The sequence below is a fragment of the Cupressus sempervirens genome, chromosome 5, assembly GCF_028749045.1.
Source record: "Cupressus sempervirens isolate cs-2001-9-10 chromosome 5, ASM2874904v1, whole genome shotgun sequence".
Taxonomy (NCBI): Eukaryota; Viridiplantae; Streptophyta; class Pinopsida; order Cupressales; family Cupressaceae; genus Cupressus; species Cupressus sempervirens.
In genome coordinates this window covers 313,275,044-313,293,003 of record NC_143122.1, presented here as the reverse complement: position 1 = coordinate 313,293,003, position 17,960 = coordinate 313,275,044, and the positions used below count along the sequence as shown (strand labels likewise).

The 17,960-nt window shown below is 33.2% G+C and overlaps 1 pseudogene; it reads left to right on the top strand.

Moving 5' to 3' along the window:
- The window catches only part of LOC149555896 (polyubiquitin pseudogene), a 23,047-nt pseudogene extending 9,307 nt beyond the window's left edge, over window positions 1-13,740 (top strand).
- The last annotated feature ends 4,220 nt before the right edge of the window (window positions 13,741-17,960 follow it).

Below are 17,960 nucleotides of genomic sequence, written 5' to 3'. Positions count from 1 at the left end.
ATGTTTGTTGTGAGCCGACTTGTGGCTTAGTTGGGTATAAGTAGGGGATCTTGTGGAGTCTTTTAGTTATTCATTCCTAGAGTGATTCATTCATTTCAGAGGAGAGAGTCTGGAGAGTAGCTAAAGGGCGAGTTTTCCTAAGTCTATGGATAGAGTGCCGAACATGAGAAAGTTTACAATAGGATTGTGGTAGAGTTGCAAGTTTGGACTGAGGAGCTAGTGGCTACAGTTTAGAAACAAGGATTTTGCTTGGTGGCTTTTGAGCGGAAGTTGAGATCTTGGAGGTTTCTATCAAATTGATGTTATGTTATTGATTTGGGCTAGCTAGGATAGGATTTGAGTTGGATCTTGAGGGATCTTGTAGAACTATTTTTTTAATTGTTGTTGTAGTTGACCCTAACTTTGAAGCCTTACAACTAGGCATATTACATGTAAACAATTATTTTATAAATAAAGAGCTATGATTTGGTATCAGATCTTGCATTTGTGTTGTGTTTCCACTATGTGGTTATTTGCTGGGGGCTATCTCCTTTTGGGATTCTCCTACCTTGCACTATGTCAGTTATCCTCTTTTTTGAAGATTCTAATTCCCATAAGAATATTGTGGAGAAGCAATTTTAGAAAATTGGTAACTTCAACTTTAGAGTAATCTCGTGGTCCTCGAAAGCTATACACACAAAAATCTTGGCCTGACCCTATCTTCTCCTTGATGGATCACCATCAACAATCTTTCTCCTTTCCTTTGTAATCTCATTCCATAAGCCTTTGGACCCCTTGGAAAAGTTATAAGAATAGACAAATCATCTACTCTTTTCTCTCAAACTTATGTGAGAACTCTCATTGTGATTGACTTGGGTAAAGACATTCCCAATAAAGTAGCATTCCTTATTCAGAGTCATAATCATGTTTTCCCTATCTCTATCTTGGGTGGGCTAAATGCATGCTTCCTATGTAGGAAATAAGACCACATCATAAATAATTGACCTTTGCTTGGAAAATGTATCATGTCTCTCCTAATGAAAGATCAAGCCTACCCTAAGAATCCTAACTGGCTAGGTCAGCAAGGAGAAAATGATAATTTTATGTTTATGAATTTGATTGTGCATGTTTTTTTGGAATTAACATTTTAGATCACACTTTATGATCCATCATCACGATAAGAGAAGGATATAAGATAAATATGCAGAATAGCCTATGAAGGGAGAAATAAAATGACCAGAGGAGAGAGATAGGGTCACGCCATGAAGCTAATAAAAAAGGAAATAAAGGAAAAGAAAAAAGAAAGTACAATACCACTAAGAGAAAAGAAAAAATGCACAAAATCACCAAAAGAAAGAACTACATCAAAAACTTTGAATAATAAGAAGAATAAAAATATAAACAACCAAGAAAAATAAAAAAATAAACACCAAACAATAAGGTAGAAACTAGTAATGGTCTCCCATAGTCTAATGTCCCCACCCTTAATTCAAAGCCTCCCCCCATTTCTATGGATCTTTTTGTAGAATTGGACACTCTAAAATAAACTTTCAAGGCTCTAGTCATGAACATCAAATCTCATTCTAAAGATGTTCCACTTGAAATTGAATTGCCTAACCTAGATTATGAATCCCTTGGTTTGCAATCATCCAAGCCTAAGCATCGAAAGATGAATGTATGAAAAATTGTGTTGGAGAAAATGAAGAAGGTATTTGGATAGTGTAAGGAAACAATGGCTTGTAATCCTTTGGAATAATGTATACCTGAGATGTGACAAATAAAACTCTCATAGCTAAATAATTCTATGTATAGTATCTATTAAAGAAAATCTTCTAGGTATTCTCAATAACATAAATTATGGATGAATTTGGTTAATCTATTGGCATAGGTGCTTCATCTTATAAAGGAAATTTAGCCAGTTGATCAATGATTGCTTAGCCTTTGATATCTTTGCAGTCAACATACTCAATGCCAAATTCCAAAAGAATCATCATCCATTTAGCAAGTCAACTAGTAAGAGTAGATTTGCTAAGAAGATACTACAATGGATCAATCTTTTCTACCAGTTGTGTGGCATGTGCCAACATATAATGTCCAATTTTTGAGATTCAAATAATACTACAAGCAAGCTTTCTCAATAGTATTATAATTGATCCCATAGGGAACTAATGTTCTACTTATGTAATATATAGTTCTTTCCATTGTGCATTCATCTTGCTAAGACAATATTTCCCCTACGAAAGTAGTTGTTGCTGAAATGTATAATATGAGAGGCTTTTCTAGAATATGAGGCATCAAAATTAGTGGATTTTCCATATACTATTTGATTTGATTAAGGATTTTCTTATAGTCTTTATCCCTAATACACTTAACACCCTTATGAAGAGTCTTGTTTAAGGGTTACACTCTTTCAACAAGTTGATAAATGAATCTCCATGTAGATTGTAAACATCCTTGTAGACATCTCATTTGACCAATGTTCCAAGAAGGTGGCATTTCCATTATTTCTTGGACTTTCTCGGGGTCCACCTTGATGGCTTTTGCATATATGATATACTCAAGTAGTTTTCTTGAGGTGACAACAAAAGCACATTTTTTAGGATTAACTTGAATTGTTCTATGCAATCTAAAATTAATCCCAAGTCGTCAAGGTAGTTGATTCTCTTCTTATATTTGGTTAATGTGTCATCCACATAATCTTCCATAGATTTATACATCACATCATGAAAAATATTTTTCATGGCTCTCTGATAGGTAGCTTTGGCATTCTTTAGACCAAATAGTATGGCATTCCAACATAATGTTTTCCATGCATATGTGAAAGCTATTTTCTCATGTTCTTCAGGGGAAATTTTAATTTGAATGTAGCTCGAGAAACTACACATAAGGGAGTGCATCTTATAATACATTTTCATACCTATCATGTCAATATTGGGAAGTGAAAAGTCATTCTTTGGGAATGCGTTGTTTTAGCCTCTAAAGTTTGTGCAAAATCAAATGTATTTGTTATTCTTATATTAAGAAATTAAACCAATAGTTGGAAAATTCTTTTGCAATAAAGGATTTTTGGGTAGAAAAATAAATTGTCGGTATGAAAATCTACAGAGATAGGAAGAATGGGATCAAAAATTGACTCTACCTCAAGATGATTATGTTGAAATGGTTTTGAATAGATTTTATATGGTAAATGCAAAAGTTGTCAAAACACCTTTTCCTAGTCATTTGAAATTGACTAAGGCGATGTGTCCAAAGACACAAATAGAAGATGATAAATTTTCCAAGGTACCTAATGTTTCAATAGTAAGTAGTTTAATGTAGGTCATGGTATGTACTAGACCATGTATTGTAAATATTGTGGGATTCAATAGCAGGTAGATCAGTCATCCTGGAATGAGCACTGAAATGCATTCTCGTGACTTATCAAATACTTGAGAGGTACATCTCGTAAATGTTTATATTTTGGGGTCTCTATTACTGATTTACAAGGCTATGTTGACTCATATTTGGTGGGAGATATAGATACTAGAAGGAGTACTAAAATATATTTATTTAATGTTGGTGATTCTTACGAGTTGGATTTATCAATTAAATAAGGTGAATGTTTTATCCACTACAAAGGAAAAGTAGGTTCTTTCTATAGAGGCATCTAAGGAGATGATATGGTGTCAATTTTTCATGAAAGAGTTGGGTCACTCACAGATAAAAAATTATTTTCATATAGATAGCTAGAGTGTCATTCAATGTAAACTTTAAGAAAGCCACCTCCAAATAAAGAAATAAAATATTGGCGACTCTCTCATTATCTTAAAAAAACAAAATTATTTCTATTGGCGAATCTCTCAATTTTTTATTCTAAATATGATTAATATTGGCGATTATTTTTGAATCATAATTTTTTTTGTATAAAATATTGATGAATCTCAATAATAATAGGAAGTTCATTAATCACCATGGAATATTACAAATCAAAATAGAACATTTTTTTACTTTATGGAATATTATGAGAATCATTACATATACTTTAAATCAATAGTGAAAAATAAATATTGGTGATATATCCCTAAAGTAACTAATAATTATGATAATTATTGGTCAGTTCAATTTAATTTCTCCAATAATATATTATATTTAGGTAACTCAAATCTATTCATGTAACAAATATTGTGGCAAATATTTGAGTTTAAATTTTTGAATAAAATAAATTATTGAGCGATTTTAAATATTCTATAACCAAATTTTATAAAACTATGGCGATTTAGGTTGTATCAAATCTTAAATTATTAGCCAAATTACTAGCCAAAAAATTCTCAAATTAGCCAGTTTACGAATATTAGCCACTAAATTATACCCTAGTGTCATTAATCTTGCAAAGAATTATGTTTTACATTCAAATACACATATACATACAACTCGGTACCATTTCATTCGATTAGTTTTGAATGATGGACAATTAAAGATAGAAGAGATACATAGAAATGAAAAACCAAAGAATATGTATACAATGGTAGTGTTGAGGGAGAAGTTGAGATCCTCTTCATTTTTGGTTGGTCTCCACGATTGAAAATAATAAAAAGAATAGTAAGGTCTAAGGAGCATCAATCCAGTGGGAGATTTAAAGGTTGTAGTGTGGCTACAAGATTAATCTCCAAGTGGGAGATTATTGGTATGTGGTGGCTGATTAGGAAAGTATTGTACACTATTCATAAGCATTGTACATTTTTTGGGTTAATTGTGAAGCATTTTTAGGTTAACTTGTCAACCATTTCCCTAGGTTGGCTCATCAAGTATGTTTAGGGTTAACTTGTTAAGATGGCATAAGTCATGTAATATTGTCTTAGGATTAGGGTTCTCAAAAAATAATATATATGAGCTTCTTTTAGTTGTATTGAGTTATAAGGGATATTGAAAATTGTAACAACTTGAAGTTATTGGATAATAATATTGGACTCTCTATTTGGTGGATGCATCCTAGAATTGGGTGAACTATTTTAAATCTTTGTGTCTTGTGTTATATGTATGTGTGATTTATTCCTTTGTGATATTGGCTATATTTGCATGTAACTATTATTTTATATCTATGCAAGCCTAACAATAAATTGTCCACTTTTCAAAATCTAGAGTTAGGAAGAACTAATTGGATCATAATAGTTTTTTATTAGGAAAACAGATTTTATAGGGATCTTGAAACCCAAAGTTTTACAACAGAAAACAACTTAAAGAAGAAAAGACAGAAAAAAAGCTGCCTCAAAAGGCCAGAAACAAAAAGGCCCGAAGCCTAAGAAACAAAGGCCAGGATCATAATAGTTGAGTAGCTGATTTGAATGAAATTTAGATTGATTGAGGATAACCACTTTTGCTGATGTTACTGATATGATTGATTCCATTTGAAAGAAAAGTGAGGTGTGGACTATATGTGTGTGGTTTTACACCCCTGGCCATTTGATTTGATCAAGAAATTGTCAAATAGAGATTGACAAATAATAGATAGATGTAATTTAGGATATCTTTTAGATATCCCTTGGATCTAAGTGAATAGGGGTTTACTGATAGTTGTAGCCAAGTAGTAACACTCAGAAAACAATAACTTTCACTTACCTCAGGGAGAGATGACTATGACTCTTGATTAGATATATTAGATTCTATAGATATTCATAGTGGGTGAGTTTGTATATTATGATCAAGAATTATATGGGACTATATGAAGAAAGTTGTTAAGAAATTCAACCATTGGAGATGCATGCATTCAATGGGAGAATATGTTGACTTATGAGCCTTTGTAGGTAGTATTAGCAAGTTTTATTGGAGGTTTTCTTCTATCCAACCATCAAAGGCATGTATTTTTCATAGGATGAGGCCAAATTATTCAAGATATGATTGCATGACCACACATGTTTACCTTTGAAAGTTGTGTACTTTCTCTATTGTACTATAAATTGCATCAGGTTATTTATAATTGAGGTGTAACCTTATTAGTAGAAGTGAATATTTTATAGATTTGGACATGGGAGAACATTTCCATTACATAGCCTATTGGAGTAAGATAGAGACCATAGGGATCTCCATACATTTATTTCTATAATGGTATCATTTTCCATGCTTTCCTAGGAAAGATTGAATAGTGGATACATATGATTGATAATGTAGATGAGGTCATTTGGAGACCATACACACACACACACACACACACATAGAGGTGTGGATCAAGGATGATGATGATATAGTTTATTTATTTATGGATCAATGGTTACTTTGTTAGATACCATCCATGATTGAGAGATTTTATTTTATGAGAGTATTTTGATAGTTTGGGAAGAGACAGGGGATGCCTCTGGGAGTAGCTCATTATGCTTGAGTTTAGGCAGAGAGGTTAGTATGGGCACCCACAATGGAGTATGACCTAGCTTGAAATTCTTCCCTTCATATGTTAGAGAATCAATAGAGATGGTCTCTTAGAGATGATGTGGTTAATGCAAGCATGGATCATGAGTGAATGCAATGGTTAAGAGATTATCAATTTCCTAGCTAGATAGATCTAGTGGAGTTTATTCCTTCCATTGTCAAGGAGTTAAGTGATGATTATGATGATGAGCATGGTTGTTTTGTAAAATTCAAGAGTGGAGGAAAAGATCATAGACATTAGGGTGATGGATGCAGGGGTAGACATCTTTCTCCTACATGAGGTAGAACAATAGAAAGGCCATAGAGAGTGGATATCCCTCTAGCCCCATCATATAGAGGATTAGTTCATAGACAAGGTCCTACCTAGTAGTGATATTGTTCATAGATGAGGCATTCTTGATGAGAAAAAAAGAGAAATTGCTATTATCAAAAGTGAATCAATAAATTACAAAGAGATCAATCCTTATAAAAGGAGATCAAAACCCTAACAAGTAACTAACCTAGGTTACATGACAATTATTAATAAAAGAATAAATTATTTTATGCCCAAAGTTTAGCTTAAGTAAACTAGAGATTATAAGTTACTTAATAATTAAATCAATATGATTTAATTAATAAGAAAATATTTTATTACTCTAACACCCCCCCTTAAGATAAACTTAGGAATTAGCTAAAAACCTAGAAACTACTACTGAAAGAAGAATTGGATCCTAACAACAAGGCCTAATGAGGTACCCAAGAACAACCAAATCTTTGAAAAGAGGAGAAATAGAGAAAACCACATGTGAAAAACCATACTCCAAAAAGAGATGGAAAGAATGTTCTAGAAGATAGGAACAAAAGTATGGTCATGAAGAACATCACTAAAGCATGAAGCAACAAACACTGCCAAATTGTTGATCTAAAGAACCTCCAATGTCTAGATTATGAGTAGGTCGAGAAGACTAAGTCTGAATAGCTGATCAATCACAGATGGAAGTTATCTTCATTGCTTCCAAAAAAAAATGAAAGAATGTTTATATGGTAAATGGTCGATCTCACCAAAATTCATAGGTATCTTGCCATTGCAATCACCTAGTACATAGGATCAAATATCGAATACATAGTTCACTCCATCAAATGAAGAAAGAAATAGAACCAACATAACCCCCCTATAATGCTAAGAGGTAAGACATGAAAATTGAAATTAAATGCAATATCTCCTACAAAAAGAAGAACTAGTAATATCGAGAGTGCAAAAGAAGCACAGACACCTATGATGGCATGTGTCATCGACACATCATGAGGCTAATGTCGTGAAAGGAACACTCACTTTACAAAGAAAGATGGTGAATATGACCAACATGAAACTCCCCAAGGCACTTTTTAATTTAGTGTGAGTAAAATTAAACACAAAGATGTACAAGATCCTGAAATGCAATAGAGTGGCACTTCATCTTAGTGTGTTTGCAAAAATACTACAAAAGGATGTTAGCAAAGATCAAAAGAAACATAAAGCTAATACAAAAGATAGTACAATGCATGAAAAATAATATAAAAAAGCATAATTGATCCCTAGACCTAAAACAACAAAGATATCCACTAGAATGTAAAAGAATATTGAAAAAATGAATGGGATGTCCCTGGAGTAGAGTCTAGAAACTAGAATGTCTCAAAATATGTCTCCCAGAGCACAAAATAGAACCTCTAACTTTGACTACATAAACCAACAACCAAAAACAATCTAAAGTTCAAATAAATTGCACTATCACAACGAGCTCAGAATCAACTTTCTAGCATTATCACATTTGTGAAAAACAGAGTCTGAATGAGCAAGTTATGGCCAAAAAACCACATGTAGGTCAAAAAAATGCTAGAAGGGAAAAAAAATTATTGCCTTTATATTCGTGACAAAATACCTTGAAAAGAGTGCCCACCAAGGCCAAAAATTACCTCGAGAAGCATGTCATTTTTTTGTAACAAAAGTGTCTTGATTTGTGTACAAAAAATTTCAATTCACATGCCAAAAATCTTGATTTGCATACAAAAGAATCTATTTTTACGTGCCAAAAATCTCAATTTATGTGCCAAAAATATTGCTTTGCATGCCAAAAAATCTTGATTTTCGTATTGAAAATCACAAATTCATCACCTTAGGAAACATGCCAAATCTTGGAGCAATATATTTTTTCATCAAATTCCAACTATGTCCAAATTGGATAAATTTTAAATAAAAATAGGGGTTTTGGGGCACTTTGAGTTCAATGGTGATGTCCATTTGGGCTCAAAGTGACCTAAAAATTAGTGACTCCCCCAGATTCAATACAAAATAACTCTAAAAAATGAAACCCTCTAAAATAAAAAGAAAAGATCTGCAAGCCAAGCTAGACCTCTCATAAACAAGACGAGGGCATGAAGATCTGGAGCACTAATCCATGTTGAAGTTGATGAAAGATCAACCCCATAGCTCCTAAGAATCACCTACATGTAAACACCCATCACAAAAAGAGAGAAGCAAAAGCTATGGAGATTGGAATTCCCAGATCCATATATGAGACATTCTTGATGAGCAAAAAAAAGAAATTGCTATTATAAAAAATGAATCAATAAATTACAAAGAGATCAATCCTTACAAAAGGAGATTGAAACCCTAACATGTAACTAACCTAGGTTGCATGATAATAATTAATAAAAGAAATAATTATTATATGCCCAAATTTTAGCTTAAGTAAACTAGAGATATTAAGTTAATAATTAAATCAATATGATTTAATTAATAATAAAATACGTTATTACTCTAACAAATACCATTAGCAATAGGGTCCATTCTTAAGGTTGTTCAAGGATGCACTAAAACAACTTTAGACCTGGTATAGGTTCTATCTTAAGCATTTTGATATTTGTAATGACTATTCCTTGTAGCAGTAGTGTAGCAGGCCCTAATGATTTTGATGAAAGGTTGTGGGCCAACAAAGAGTGAGGTAGGGGGATGAGGAATTTCATGAGAGGAGAATAAAACAATGGATTCAAGGGCTGCCTAGTCATGTCCATATTCACAAATCATAGCCTCTTGTAAAGAAATCTCTAGTTCAACAATATCCTATGCAAGGTCTACCTCTAGTGTAGGTTCCTATTCAAGATTCAAGTTTGATTCCTCATTTAGAGACACAAATAAAACCTTAGAGGCTAGGGTATTGTAAATAGGGTCATAGTTATAGAAGTTTGGCACTATGATGTAGACATTGATGATAGTCAGGCATCCAACAACTCCTACCATAGTTGGATCTTCCACGAGTTAGAAGTTGTCATCTATACCATATGTATAGAAGATAAGTGATGGATCAAGTTCCTCTATTGATCAAGAACCTCCAAATCAAAGATAAAGAGATGGGTTTGGCACCCATGATGATGGGACACAAGGATGATATTTTCTAGATTCTTGCGATGTACCATGGATGTATCACTATGCTTTTGATGTACCATTGATGTATGATATTTAATTCATCTTTCTCAAGGATTATTATTTTGATTTTGAATTATTAATGGTTATTTGATGTCATAGTATTATAGAGTTTACATTTTTATGATATACAACTCTATATGATTGATCTGTCTTATCTATATGCTTATGTGATGCTTTGATTTAGAAATGCAAAAATGATGTGTCATATGGATATAGAAAATATATTTGATATTGAGATATGAAAATTGGTTATTCTTTTATGGATGCAAATTACTTTAGAATACATGATGAAATTAATTATCTATATATGATTCTTACAATTCTATTGATTTGAAACAATTCTAGTTATTGTGAGATGCCATTATGATGGATGAAAAATGATATGAAATGACTCATAATCAAATATAATGTAATGCAATATTCATGATATGGAAATTAATTATCCACTTAATGAAAACTAATGATAACGAATTTAAATGTGTTGCAAATGTGATGAAATGAGATATGCAAACAAATGTAAATCTAAATAATATTGATTTGAAGTATGAAATGAAACTAAATATAAGTAATGAAATTTATAATGTTGTATGCATTTAAAAATTGATGAAATAAATGCAACCACATGTACCTTTAAAGGATTAATGATTAATGAAGTGCAAACTTAATGTAACTTAATGTTTTTTGGTAAAATCTAGGATACTCCCTTAGAGGAAATTTGTAAAGTATTTGTGATTCATTTATTTCAAAATTACTTGTTAGTGAAATAGGATTTGTAACTTGTAATAGCACTTCTGGAATTTTATGTGTTTTCCAAGTTACTATGCAAACAATTATATATAGGAAATAAAGAGGCATGTATCTTGAAGAGACATGTCCCTTTGACATATTAACTTACATTAGTTATAGTTATAACATAAGTAATATATATCTTCAATAGTTTTATAACAAGATATATATATGTATCACTCTTAATATAAGTTAATTATTCCATATATAATATTTGTCATATATTATATATCCCATATATATAATATAATTTATCCAACAGAATTATAACATTAACACTCCCTCTTAATGATGAAGGATAAAACACATAGATATTACACCAAAGGTAATATTTCAAAAATAATACATATAGGAAATCTTTGATCAGAAGATTTCTAGAATATGATATCATGTAAGTATTGGCCTATCAGAATATCAACATATGATATTCACCAATTACTATTTGCTATCATATTTGGTAACATGAGCATTGACCTATCAGAATATCAATCAATTTATATTCACCAAATACTCCGAGTAATGACCTATCAAAACATCAACTAAATGATATCCATCAAGTACTCAATGTGGTAATGGCCTATCAAAATATCAAGGCATGATATACACCATGTACCAAAAATATATCTATACAAACAACTTGTAGATAATCAAATTAATGATATCAACCACCTAGTTGTTGATTTACAAGATAAAGCCCTCTCAATGTGGTAATGGCCTATCAAAATATCAGGGCATGATATACACCATGTACCAAAAATATATCTATACAAACAACTTGTAGATAATCAAATTAATGATATCAACCACCTAGTTGTTGATTTACAAGATAAAGCCCTTACATGAAACACTTTCACAAAAATGAATCATGCTACAAGTTATTGTAAGGATGTCACTTTACAACAACTTCCCCTAATACAAGTGATAATCATTTAGAAGTCATCACTTCTTCATGATGTACACAGGGGACATGCTCATACATATATGACATCAAAGGTTTGCATGAAGTCTCCATGAATACTGTCATGTGGTGTTGTCACAACACTGACCATAAAACATGTCAAAGAATAAGGTTTCTCCCTCTTAGTTTGATATCAACTTTTTTGACCTCTTAGCACAAAGTTCTCTCTGATGAAGTGTCAAACTTCCTCTGAATCTGTTATCATTCTTATAACCTCTTGGAAGCAGGTCATGTCATACTTCCCTAGTTCAATGGGTATCTAGATAGCATAAAGCCTTCTAGCCTACATAAATGAGACTTTATCCCATGAATCATAGTCTTTTAGCTATTATAGTTTCTGACTAGTGTTGAATCCATCAACAAAGTCTACTCCTTCTGAACCAATATCATCAAAAGTTTGATTGAAGCATTTTATTTTCTACTCCCTCTCTTTCTCCAAGGTTGCCTCTAGTGAACTGTCAAACTCCCTCTCATAATGTCAATCATCAAGGATATTTGCTTCAAGAGACTCAAATTATCCAACTTGATTGTCAGATGATTAATGAATCCAAAATCATAGCTTCTTTGAAGCTACTATCATAAGATTGAGTCAGCACAATATTTGGTAGCATACCTAATGTACCAATCTTCTTTTCTTGCAAGAACATCCTTAGAGACAAAGGAAAAGATCAAAGCAAATAACTCTTTATAGTAATTATAGAAATACAAAGTAAGAGAGAGATTACAATGAGTAGATACATGCAATACCCAAGGATAATAAATACTTATCTACAATAATAATATAAGTTTGAAAAATGAAGGTCCATATGCATCAAATCCGAAAATGCCTCCATGTAAGGATTTGTCAAACAATTTGAGTACGTCTTTTCTGCTCCCATATAAGGACGATTCAAATGGGAATAGAATACTCACTATTCTAAATCACATTGGGATAGTTCCAAGTGATTGCAGACCTTGTCTTTACTTGGATCTAAGGCATTTTGGATTGGTTTCCATTGCATAAATGCCTCTTAACATTGTAAATTCCATCATTCCATGCTCCTCTTTATCAATTCAACACAATGGAGTACTTAATCTCAACACTCTCAACACAATATAGATTTACAATTGTAGCACGAAGTTGGTTGGTAGCTGAATATCATCATCTCTATAAATCGTTGTTTTATCATATCAACTACTCATTGTTTTGAGTGTTGTCTTTCTCCTATGGCTGATAATACACAATAGCTGACTTTTGACATTCCTGTCAATTTTCTTCATTTCTTGTTTATAGCAACTTAAGAGATTTAAATAGAATTTCATTAAAAATTTGGCAAATCCCAAAGCTGTGTCAACTTTGCAAAGCTGAAAATTCAGAATAAATATTCCTTTACTTAACAAGTGGACTCCCTTTGCTATGGTTAGATACCATTTTGTTTTTGTAGCAAAGTTTACCATAGCACTGCGTGTAGATTGCAAAAGCAGAGTCAAGTGCAAAATTTAGTCCTTGGACTACTAAATATTTCCATTCTCAAAGCAAATTTATGAAGTATCTTGTTGTTTTATATGAACATCAATTTGAGGAAGTATAACTTGTACTGCATCTTTCCTTTCTGACTAGATAATCAACCACTCTTGATTTTCCCTCAATTTATTATCATTTGCATATCAATGTGGTTTTTTATTCATCACTTAGAGTTGGACGTCTTATGAGACTATCATATTTCTTCCTATGCTTGATGGTTCTTCTTTGATGCTCAGTCGTATATCTTCCCTAATCTCAGTGATATATGATAAGGATGGGTCCATAGTCCTACGTGAAGAGGCCCCTACTATAGGGACTCTCTTTGACTTTATGCTATCTCCGACCCCTATAACTATCAACCCCTCTCTATGTTAAATCACACAATACAGTTTTAACTGGTTTTCCATGGTTGAACTTGTAATGGCTCCTAAGCAGCTTGCTCTCATGATCGCGCTGATATTCCTTTCATTTTGTAAGAGTGAGGGAGCCACTAGCGTTGAATCTGCTTGCGGGTTGGCTTCGGATCATAAATTTTGCAAGTCCAGGCTGTATGAAAATTTGAAAGCAACACAAGAAAATTCTAAAGATATGGGCGAAGCCGCTATAAACAAGAGCATAGACGAAGCAACTCGTCTTTGGCAACTCATTCTGACTACGTCCGGTGACTCTTAGAAAAGTCGAGCCATACAAGATTGTCGCCAAATGTACAATCTTGTTGTCGACTATTTGACAGACGGTTAGTCAAAACTCTCTCAAACCTCCATTGAATAAAGACAAGTTGTGGATATTCAGAGGTACTTGAGTGTAGGCCTGATGAACCAGTCACCTGCCTCGATGGCCTCAAAGAGAAAAAAATGAAAGTAGAATTTCCACAAATTATAGTTGTCGGACCTCTGTAATACAGTCCGCCACTGGCTGCACCATCTGGGTTCAATCTTTCTGAGTAAGCTCGCACTTACATCACATTCACCACCACACACATTTGTTGCCACATCCACAACTCACAACTCACAACTACTATTCTTGGATACAAAGAATTATTTTGGTATCCAAGTGTACATATGTCGACTCACTTGTTCTCATACCACTTGCTACACCTTGCATTGCATATTGTTCACATGATATCAATCTAGAGTGATCTATACATTTTTATTATTATTTACTTTTATGATATTTAGGTGATTAAATAATATCATGTCAAAATTCAAAAAAACAAACCTATGTCCCCTGTCCACAGAACACCATTGCCATCAAATCATCTATGTGTGTGAAATCTCACAAAATACACATGGATGAGATGACACTCTATTCTAAGATGCCTCCATATCCATCCCATCACACATGTGCTGACAGATAGAAAAAAAAATGTTGAATGGGCTCTGAAGATTGTAATGACGCATTTGATGATGATGCAAGAGGCACAAGTGAGGATGAGACTAGTGGTGTAGGTGACACAAGTAGAGATGACACTGGTGGTGTAGTTGATGATGATGGAGCCATCATAGGCTATGGTGACCGAGGTGTCATAGGTGATGATGATGGAGTTTTCGTATGCTGTGATGGCCCTAAAGGTGTGTCTAATGATGGTTGAGGTGCCATAGGTGAAGGAAAACCACCTAACTATGAGCCATGCTCAATGATAACATTTGTTAATTATGTAGCTGCATGAAGAGTCTATAAATCAATAGACTCCTTTACAATTGATGGGAGCACAACATGAGGCATGGTTTTCCATGTTGTATGTCTCCTCTCATGTTGTCATACCACCCTATGAGCCCCAGGTCTGACTTGCGCAAAGCCTCTCCCTCTACCCTAGAGCTGATGGATGTCAAAGTAATTTGGCTTCTCACTAAGGATGAACTCACAATATAGATTTCTCAAAAAATATAGAGGCACCTCATTATTATTACATGGTGGTAGGTCACATACCATATACCACCTATCCCAAAAACATGATCGCATCCTAGTATGAGTGCACCAATGAATAGGAAAAGTTTTGGTTGTGTGTAATAGGGAGTTGTCAGATATAGGATTGGTGAAAAGAGAATATATAGTACCTTTCTTTATGTCTTTATCTTTCACTTATTGATATGATAACCCATTAGCATAAAATGCACAAGACCCATCCCTCCATGTACCCCATTTTGTAACCTCCCTAGACACCTCATTTGCATTTTGTGTCATTTGTTCAAGTGTATTCGCTAGGGTTGAGTGGTGAGAAAGTGTAGATGACCACAACCTATTGACCAATTAGGTAATGTTAGCACTATTTTTTACAAGGCAATTTATGAGGTCCTCTTGTGTAGTAGTTAAATGATGCAATTGTATGAGCGAAGGTTTTATAGGAGGTGGTGTTTGTTAAATGAAAACATTGAGTGGAGCATTTTGTGCTTGTATCACTATGGGTGCAGGGTTTTGTGGTTGTGTCATTATAGGTGGAGGGTTTTGTGGTTGTGTCACAATGGGTGGAGTGTTTTATGGTTGTGTCACAACAACTGGTGGATTTGATTGTGTAGGAGGTGGTCTTTCATCTCTCCATCACTTTCTTGGATTCCTTGATGCTTCTATATTAAAAAAATTACAAAATTTATAAATTACAAAACCACATTACAAAATTTGATGGAAAAATACATAAACAACGAATAGAATGAAGACCTACCTCATTTTTGGGGCTCCATGGATGGAAATGTAATTAGATTTTTTATTTTTATCCCAAACCCAATTGGGTTTTGACCTTCTCCTCCGCACTCCATGTTGTTGTTGTTGTTGTTTGAGGATATTAAAATACCCTCAAATGTGGACAACAGACAAAAATATATACTTTAAAAAACCTGACTAGATTTTTCAAAGTATAATGGCCAGGTTTGGATACCAAGCTTAGCCCATATTTTACTTTTAAATAACCCAATTGGGTCATTGAATTTTTTAGTTTTTTTATGGGTGTCCACTTTTTTACACACCAACTTGGTGCACTTACCTATTCCTGTACAAAGTTTTTATTTGTGGGAGCTTTCTAATTTTAGTAAGTTGGTATTATGTTCTTAGATTGTTCTAATCTCATATGTGGATGTTCATCATAGACATATTAGCCTGACGGTTGAGTTTTATTATCATATCATATGGTGTAATTATTTCAACTTTTTGGTATGAATTTTGGCTATCCAAATTTTTAGGTCCAACAATGAATGTCTAAATGGATCCAAAATGAGGCAAAGCCTTGACTAATGGACACTTGCCCAATCAAAAAATATAGATCCTTATCCACGAATTTTGGAATGGGATTATAATAGCCCATCGGGTCAATGGTTTGCTAGTTATGGTCTTCAGAAATGGACCCTTCTGAAATTGTAATTTATAGTTTTTCTTGAGTTGATCTTATGTAATAAAGTGTAATGAAATGATATAATATGAGGTTGGTTGGACTCAAGGGTTAGGGATTAGTTTTAGAAGCTTCTTGAGCAGTTAAAAGTGCATATATAAGGAAGGCCCATTCGTTGTCTTCGGTAGTTTTGGGTGATAGTCACAACTTTGCCTTGTAGTTTGTTGCAAGGAAGGCACCCATGTGGGTTTGCATATTGTAATATTGTAATTCCGCATTTGTGGCAATAATAAGAAGCCCATATCTTTTTCTTTTAATTTGTGTTGTTTGTTGTGGTATTAAGGGGAGCACCCTTCATCCATATTCCAAAGAAATGACCTTACCATCAATTCCATATAAAAAATGGTTAAGGTACAAATGGGCATCCAATCATGATGGAGGTACTAACAATGGACACAAGTTCTACATGAAATCTAAGGATTTTTGACTCAATCACTTCATATAGAAAACAAATAAAATGTCATGCTTTCATCCTTGTTCATATAGTCCTAGACATTAATGATTTGTTACAATTATGAATCAAATTAAATTGAATACCACTTAGTTTTGACCTTTTGATCTATAATGTCACAAGATTTCATCATTTGGAACATTGTTTGATATTTTAGTCCTATAAAATATTTCCATTTTTTTAATTTGAGGATAAAAAATGTGTCATGTTCATGTATGTTTTCATTTATGATTTTTGAGATAGATCAAAGTTGTGTGTCATATTGCAATTGTTTTTTGTTTGATGTGCTAAATCAATCAAATTTGTTGTAGTTTGATGAGCTTATCAATTCCATAACTACCCCCAACTTGATTTGACAATTGTATACAATGACTCTTAAGATATGACATGTTTTGATTGGCAATAGTAGTGTGCCTATAATGTTTCAAAAAAATTAAGGATCCAAGGTTCAATCATGAGAGTTATAAAGAGTCATAGAGATCTAAGAAGGATAAAACATGTGTAAGACAAACCACACGAGATTTAGAAAGTGATGGAACTATGGAAAAATCAAAAGAGAAAATGTGATGAGTATACTAGAAAGGAAATCAAATAGAGAGGGATCCTCAATAGGAAGAGGTGATGAGTGAAATGAGAAGAAGAGGGATTGGTGAAGATGATGGTGATGCTCATGTTGATGGAAGATGTATGAGACAAAAACTTAGAATAAGACGTGGGAAGATATAGATCTATTGAATAAGATGTGGGGAGATATATGTCTATTGTAGCTACAACATGTTGTGCTAAGGAGAGATGCTCTGTGTGTTAGTGAGGGAATTCAAGGTAATTCACCTCAATAATTAATCTGCTAGATTGCATTCTCATGTTGATACACCTTCTAAAGATTTATTATGATTAACCTCGAAGAGTGCAAAATGATTTTCAAATCAAGATCATCATGGTGTAGAAATGACATCTCAGAGGAAGATGCCACAAAATTTGGTTGCAAATATGTACCCCTATATGTTAGAGAGTTAGGTTGTTGGAACAAAGTGGGAAGAAGACATTATCAATAGTATGGTG